This window comes from Typopeltis vanoorti, chromosome 1 (genome assembly GCF_054136105.1).
Source record: "Typopeltis vanoorti isolate ZY-2024b chromosome 1, IOZ_Tvanoo_1.0, whole genome shotgun sequence".
Lineage (NCBI taxonomy): Eukaryota > Metazoa > Arthropoda > Arachnida > Uropygi > Thelyphonidae > Typopeltis > Typopeltis vanoorti.
The window spans coordinates 12200713-12209204 of record NC_143549.1 but is presented as its reverse complement, the minus strand read 5'-3'; the positions used below and the strand labels follow the sequence as shown (position 1 = coordinate 12209204).

Below are 8492 nucleotides of genomic sequence, written 5' to 3'. Positions count from 1 at the left end.
TCACGTCACAATTCCTTATCTTATTTTGATCTTGATCTGGTCAGAAGTGGCTCCCATACTTTCCCCTGTTATTGTTTTACCGTTTTCAAAATAATTAATAAAACAAAATGTCTGTCGCATCCCAAAACACCGATGCCGTGACCTTTCCTGCTAATGGAACCGACTTTGTCTTCTTTGGCGCAGAACAACTGTCTTCTGTCCACTGTTTTGACTGATGTTTGGATTCTGGTGTGTAATGGTGAATCAAAATCTTATCCATAGTAATAATTCGACTCACAAAATCAATTTTATTCTTGCTAAAACGATCCAAGCACTGTTTGGAGATTTTCATGCGAGTGCAATTTTGATCTGCTGTGAGTAAGCGTGGTACCCACCTTGCACAAAGCTTTTTCATTTGTAATTCTTCATGCAAAATATATCGTACACGTTCTTTTCAAATGCCTATAGTCTCAGCAATTTCACGCACTTTGACATCGGTCACCCAATATCATATCGTGCACTTGATCAATGATTTCTGGTGTTGTTACACTTTTTGGAGATCCTTCGCGTGGATCATCTTCAAGGCTGGTACGGCCACGTTTAAACTCGGCAGCCCATTTCTTAATTTTCGAAAACGGAGGAGAAGAGTGCCCATAAAAATTTTTGAACTTCGAATGGATTTGTTTTGGCATTAAACTTTCTTTTACAAAGAATTTTATAACTGTATGATACTCAATTTTATCCATTTCAAGGGATACAGACAACACTTTTGCTTCAGACAGCTGTATAAAACAAACTACTGCTGCCATCTACGGTCGAGGCTGAGAACATTTCAGACCACCGTCCTATATACATATATATAGGATTACAATTATGTATATATCCTCATATACAGTATAAGTTTCAAATGCACATACATATTAACAGTTAAATCTATACCTGGCTGCGACTGGTACTGAAACCAGGAACCCACCGAAATCTATTTTCTTTCTCAAATAAACTCATTAGAAGCTTCGAGAAAGAAAGCAGATATATCAACAAGAATGTACTCAGTAATTTGTATACTGAATTTTTGTAGAGAAGTAAAATATCTATTAAATATAGAATTTCAAAAAATATTTAAAAAAAACACACAAGACAAAATGCAGAAAAATTATGCATATTAGTACAGAATCATTCCATCATCATTATTACTATTGAACTGTGAGATGTATTACTGCATTGTATAGTTATATAGCAAATTATAGACTAATCAGTATCTCGGGTGTGGTGCTAGAAGTTCTACAAAAATTGTAAAAAAGAAAATTGAAGAATAGGTAGATAAAAAAATCATACTATGTGCGGGTAAGCATGGCATTATGAAGGGTCGGTCATATCTTAGTAATTTACTAACTTTTTATAATAGAGTAACAGCAGTCGAATAAATAATTGGCGGCTACAAGATGATTTTGGTAGATTTTGCAAATACATTTGAGACAATACCACATGGAACTCTCTTACGAAAATTAGAACAAATGGGAACGGCTGCTTGTCTTCACCGGATGCCGTGTATGTAATTAGTGATAGTCTTAGGCTAGCTATTTCTGACTGGTTACCGGTGGCGATTGAACTGCCCTCCTCATCCTCAAAAAGGTAGACAGGGCTAAACGGCCTTGCCTACTCCCTAGAAGGGAATAAAATGCGACATTAAATAAATCTTTTAATGCTATTTCATCCTCCAAGAGAAGTAGATGCAAAATGCTTTAGCATTAAGTTTTGGAACTGACTTTTTCCATCATCGATAGTCGATTCACCTTTACAGATGATGGGTCACAGTCAACTAGAATACGGTAGACAACAGTAATCTATTATTCCATCTAACTAGTATTTGCTGTGCTTTTTCAGTCGGTTTTGGCTGAAAAAAAAACATTAAAAAAGTTCATCTGGTCAGTGATTAGACTCAGACCTATAGCTGGGTTTCTTTTGAAAATCTGTCATTATGGAATTTACTATGCCGCTACACAGGTACCTTTGGATTCATATAAATATAATAGTAATAGAGTAACCATGAGACAAATATATTGTATCATCTTCATCATTAAACAATTCATGGATTTTGTAAACGAATAACCTGAATTGCTTTGAAATGTACACCTACCACCTGTAAGAGATTGATTTAGTTTTGGTTTAAAAGGTCGAGAAAACTTCTTGAAATGTTTTAAACCATTGATGTGTGCGTTCTATAAAAGGTAGTAAACGCACCAGTAGCATTGTGATAGCTAGAACAGGTCCCTCACATTTAATCACGTGGTTGTATAGAAAATAGATTATCAAAATATTAAATAGGGAAAGAACTCTGTAGGGGTTGCAAATCTTTTGAATTGATAGAACTTATATAGTTGCATTTATATAGTTTAAGTTACCTCTTTACTAAGAAAATAAAGTAAATTTTAAATAAATGTTTGCATGAAACGTTTTCACAACTTACTGAAGGCAGTTTGACGTCACCACAACGTTACTTAACTTACATAATAATGTGAAACACTCCCAGGAAAGTGTTTGCTATCATACGTTATAGAGAATTATTTCGTTTTGACTCCATTTTGATATTTACTTTTAGAATTTCTTAGGTAAGCAGACTTGTGGTGCTAACATTTGCTAACTCGATCAAAAAGTTATTTAATTTTATATGAAAAGAATAATAGTAGCAGAAATTCAGTACAATCAGAAAAGATCGAGTATACGATATACATTATATTATACAGACATATTACTAGTTAGGATTAGGAACAGGAAATGGTGTCAGTGGTCTATCTTATTCTCCTATTCCTTTGTGTAGCATGCTTGCCGAAATGACTCGATCTCGGCAAAAGCGAATGCTGAAGACGATTTTTCTACTGATTTCCAAACATTTTTTAATGTAAATCCCGACCCCAGAAAAGGCTGTAAACCTACGTATATAATACATTAATATCGTGGTTAGTTAAGGTATAGATAATCTACAAATCTTTCTTTAGAGGCTAAACATGGAACTTCTTGAAGCCACTTCAGACCACTAATATACAAAGTTGTGGTTTCACATGGTACGACAAAATGCCTACCTGTTGATTAGAAAGTGATTATGTTATCCATTCGGCCAACCAGGGATGCTAAAAGACTTCCAGCTACTTCTTGAAGTAAGAGAAACAAGGAACACAGTAAATACTCGACTATGATAATGGATCTCGTTTTTGACATTATTATAACTCCTGATATTCAAAAATGTGATCCATTATCATCACAGCTACGACATAAATGACCTTTGTATAAAGTCCATGAGCCCAAAGATTGGTGTTTTTTTTCTTTTTTTGTTTGTTTGTTTTTGAATTTCTTAAAAACAGGCTTAAAATTCCATGAGCACAAAGATTGGTGTTTTTTTTTTTTTGAATTTCTTAAAACAGGCTTAAAAGCAGTTTTGTTGCATAATAATGAGATGAGATACTAATAAAGCATGATACCATCATTGTGATATTGTCGTTGTGCAATTGATAGAACGACATGGCATGCCCCTTCCGTTGGAGAAGACCTGGTCTTGATTCTCTTCATGAAAAGTGAGGAATCTTTATATGAGCTTTGTAAACAGTCAGTTAGCCAGTTTCCTAAGGAAGTGGAGATGTTTTCTAGAGGCAGAGAGCACGTGCAGTTAATAGACAAAAACTGTTATAGTATATGGCGGATTGTGTAGCGTAGGGTAGACAATATCATTCATCTGGAATTTCTTAAATACTGTCATGATTCGGCATTATTTCTAAATATTAATTTTTTCAAACTTACACTCTGTCGTACTTGCTTTGGTCTTTGAAGAGCATGTTGGTCAATGACTAGGATTAATGGCATTATTCAAGAGTCAAAGGACGGACTCTCAGGGGACCGAACGTCCAGCTTTGGACATCTTTGACCAAGAAAGGATCCAATAATAACCCTCTATCATCAATTAAGGTTCTAGAAAAATGTCTTCAGCAGCCACGAAAGAAATACCGAGCCAGTAGATCATGGATTATGAGATGTTAAAAATGTTCGACAGGAGATCAACTAAGGAGGGGTCAAATCTTTCGAATGTTTTGTAAGAAAATCGAGAGAATGTTAATGAAGGATTTGTTTCAGATTAATATAGAAGAAGGCATGAGAAGAATGAAAGACTACTCTCTCTTGGAAATTATAATGAAAGAGCTAAAAGATTTATTTTTAAATTTTATTTTTATTTTTGTTTGCATAGTGTTGGCTGAGTTGAATGTATTGGTGGACCATGTGCGTGTTCAATGCAGAAACTGAATGCGTTTAAGGTAGTTTGATGAGATTTTGACTCCAAGGTTTGCTGATTATAACTTTTATTGTTTTTTTGATTCAAATTAAAATTAAATTGTATGTTTTAAAAATTTTGTTTCAGGTAGCAAGCATTACTTTCTTAAACACTGGACCTGGTGGACAGGTGCTACGTTAAGTATGTAAAATAATTTATTTTGATTAGCACTTATTGTTTTGTATTTTAAAGTCATTTGAAATATGTCATCCTTTGGAGTAGTGTCTAAACGTTTTTTTTTTTTTTTTTTTTTTTTGAGAGCACCTAAATGTCCTGTTATTAAATTTTGCGGGGTAGTCTGCGTATAATATTTTATCGCTTGGCAATTTTTTTTTAATACTTGGGAATTCATATCAACTCAGAAGAAATAACAGAAAATGAAGAGAAAGCACTTAAGGCAAACAAGATTTCTGAATTTTTTAACACCGCTACAGAAATGAAAACTCAGGAAATTTCTGTGCAAAACGTAATTCCATAAGATCAGAAATGAATATATCTACTCTTCTTCTTCGCGTTATTCCCACTTCCTATGCAGGGTCCGCGTGTTACTTAGATGCGACTTCTTGTTAGTACTACTCCCAACCGACCCGTCGCCTGGTCTGCCGCTGGGGGGGGGGATATATTTTTGACTGTAGAGGCGTATGTTCACGGGGCCGGTTTGCCTGCTTGCGGGATGAAAACGCCAGATAAACTGGCGGAAAAACCCTACTGCCCGCTCCCAAGACCGGCTAACTTGGCTATGCCTGAGGAAGATCCTCAAATTCCTCACGTCTACAACGGGAATCGAACCTGGGACACTCCTTCCCCAGGCATATGGTTGCGAAGCGCAAAGCCACTAGGCTAACCGCGCGGTCTAAATGAATATATCTACTCTATACTACAAAATGATAAGCTGAAATTGGAAACGGATGTGACGTCGGCTTGAAACGGATGTAGGCTGTAACGTTTTTGTCAAGTTATTTGAAACGTTTTGAAACTCAGGGGCTACCCTGAGTGTTGAGTCTTCAAAATTCGAGTAATCGGAATTCAAGCAGAACCGGCCTACCAGTCCGGAACACGCGGGGGAGCCGTAGGCGCCAGGGGGGCTCCCCCTTTTGAAGACTCGACATTCAGCTCAGGGGCTACCCTGAGTGTCGAGTCATCAGAATTCAAGGAGAACCGGCCTACCAGTCCCGAACACGGGGGATTGGGTGTCGTAGGCGTCAGGGGGAGGGGCTCCCTAGTATAAATATAAAAAAGGATATATGCCACCCAGTCAATTAATGGATAATAAACAGGAAAAAAGGAATAGCAAAAGCATGTCAACTCATAGTTGTATTCCAAGGGAGGCAGTCGACTTAATACGTATAACTGTTTTGAATTCTAAACCAAAAAAATCGGCACAGCAAAATTAAAGGCTCTTTTATTGATACTTGTAATCACGATAACATTTTAATAGCAAAAGTTAATAAAAATGCAACACGACTATCGCTCTTGATTCTAATATGTATAAAACAAGACGATGGAACTTTTCAGTGCTAGTAATATAATAATGTATTATAGATTTCATCGTTTTCTTATTGACATTCCATGTGGAGCACTAATAATAAAACAAATGCTTTAATCAAGATCTTTGTAACTAGCCTAAAGAAATCAAAGGTCAAATCACATCCATACATCCAAGATCATCCCAAGGATCAATAATGCACTTAAAATTCATAAAAAAAAAGGTATCCCTTTGAGACCGACTGTAGATGTCGGTCATTCTTCTACATACTATCGATGTATCCAAATATTTTGCAAAACTTGTAATTACACATGTAGGAATAACATCTTCCTTCAACAAGCATTCCTTCGAATGCTTGTTGAAGACAAAATTAAGAATAATATTTTAAATCAATCAAATATTTTAGCAAGTTTGAATGTACAAATCTTTATATCCACATTCCCAGAGAAGACACGGTACAATTGCTAGAACTTTTTCGACTTTACATCATTAGCCTTATCAAACATTATCTAGACAACAGACAACACGTCCTTCAAATATAGCCTTTTACTTCAAAGAGAAAAATTTAGATGGGAGCTTCAGTTTCTTCACACATGGCAAATATGTACACGAAATGCTGGGCTAGTTGGCTGAGTGGTAAGCGTATCCTCTTCAGCCAAAAGGCTGAGGGTTAAAATCCAGCCTTGGGTATGAATGTTTGTTATTTTCTGTGAAAATACTAGTGGCAGTAGATGGCGTTGGTGGATTGAGTGGTAGAGGGGAGAGTTGTAGAGCAAGTGCCCTCCCTTGATAAGTCTATGGACTTCCTGGAGGCAGAGGCGTAGCTACGGGGGGGGGGGGTCCGCCCCGGGTGGCACTTTGAAGCTTTTTGAACTTTTGCAGTTAATTCTAAAATACAGTCTGGAGAACTCATTTCCAAATATTGTAATACTACTTCGAATTTTCCTCACAATTGCTGTAAGTGTTGGTAGTTGTGAGAGGAGTTTTTCTAAATAAAATTGATTAAGAATTACCTACATTACTATGAAATAGACTTCGCCAATGTCATCGACGATTTTGCTAACAGAAAAGCAAGAAAAATAACATTTTAGAATGTTGAAATGAAAGTTTTACTTCCAAAATAAACATGGTGTTTTAATTTATTTCCCTATACGTGGTTTTGACTTTTTGTACTATTTTTGGTGTGTATTGAGAAGCGCGACAAACTCTAGCTACACCACTGCTAGCACATACACAAAGCTTAGGCGTTTTCTTAAAAAAAAAAAAAAAGTAATACATTTGTCTGCATATGCATCAGATTTTCATTTTCTTAACATTTTTAAAACCCTAAAATTTCTGTTTCTTTATTCTCTGAAAGAATAGGAGTGTTTTTCTTCCTCGCATAGTTGCCTGATAGTTACCTAAACAGCGAAATCCATCTAGTAGTCATCGTGTAATTGAGCATAAATGGAAAGAATAGAATTCTTTAGATGGAAAGAATTTGTATTTAAATACTTCTTGGTAGTAATATCGTAAAACCGTTATTAAAATCTGGTGAACGATATTTATTTTATATGAATTTCATATTTAATTATATAAAAACTAAAGTGACAATTGATCATAATGGGAATGAGTGCTTATATACCATTTTAACAACAATCATTAAACAAGCCAGCGGCCATACTAGGCTGAATACACCGGTTCTCGTCCGATCACCGAAGTTAAGCAGCGTTGGGCCCGGTCAGTACTTGGGAGGGTGACCACCTGGGAACACCGGGTGCTGCTGGCGCTAGTTTTTTTAATTTGCTTTCATGCTTCTTTTTTTTACTTTCTTTATATACATATATATATATCATCACCATCATGCATATCAAGGGTTTAGGCTTAGCATGACCTGTTCCAGCCTTAGAAGTCATGGTTCAAGAGGACGTCCTGGTTTTCTTTTTCCTAATGGCTTGTATTTTAAGGCTTGTTTTGGTAATCTTTCTGTTTTCATTCTTTGAACGTGTTCTATCCATTTATGTTTATATTTTTTAATTTTTTCTATTACTGGTTCTTGGTTTAATTCTTTCATAATTTCTTTTGTGATCAAATAGGGTATATTTGCTAAATCATATCCAGATTTAGTTGGACGTCTATAGACGTCCAACAAAATCTGGATATGATTCAGCCCACCTGTTTAAAGAATCAGGATAAGAAGTGCAATTTGACCGTCCTGTCCATTAGAAGGTGTGATAAACCCTCACGCTGACGAGCGGTTAATCGGATTATCTCACGTTCAGTTGCCTATAACAAGAAACGCACATCCTTGTTCTATGTTGGTTAACTGGATTTTAGTTATATAGGATAGATTAAAAATAGAGAAATTACTATATTTTTGTTTTCTCTTTTTATTGTACAATACAATTTTAATTTCTGGACAAAATAAAGGTCTTGCATAATTTCTTCACTTAAATATTGCCTTTCCTTGGAGAACCAATTTCATTTTTAATTTTTTTGCGCTAATTTTTTTCTAATCGCTTTCTAGAAAAAACATTATTCTTTGTTCTCGAAGAAATTAATTCACGATAATTATTTGAAATATTCTTTTAAAAAAAGAAAAGAAAACCGGCTGCCGACGTTCCAGATTATATTATTTCTATTTTTGTACAAAACCATCGAAATCGAATAATACTTCACAGATTTCCTTTAGGACACGCTGGAGCAACTTTGCTTTATAGAGAATAACAT

The 8492-nt window shown here is 35.5% G+C and overlaps 1 non-coding gene across 1 annotated transcript; it reads left to right on the top strand.

Moving 5' to 3' along the window:
• Positions 1 to 7432: 7432 nt before the first annotated feature.
• On the top strand, positions 7433 to 7551 carry LOC150109788 (5S ribosomal RNA). Its single transcript, XR_016549065.1, has one exon. It is a non-coding gene; the product is annotated as a 5S ribosomal RNA (ribosomal RNA).
• The last annotated feature ends 941 nt before the right edge of the window (positions 7552 to 8492 follow it).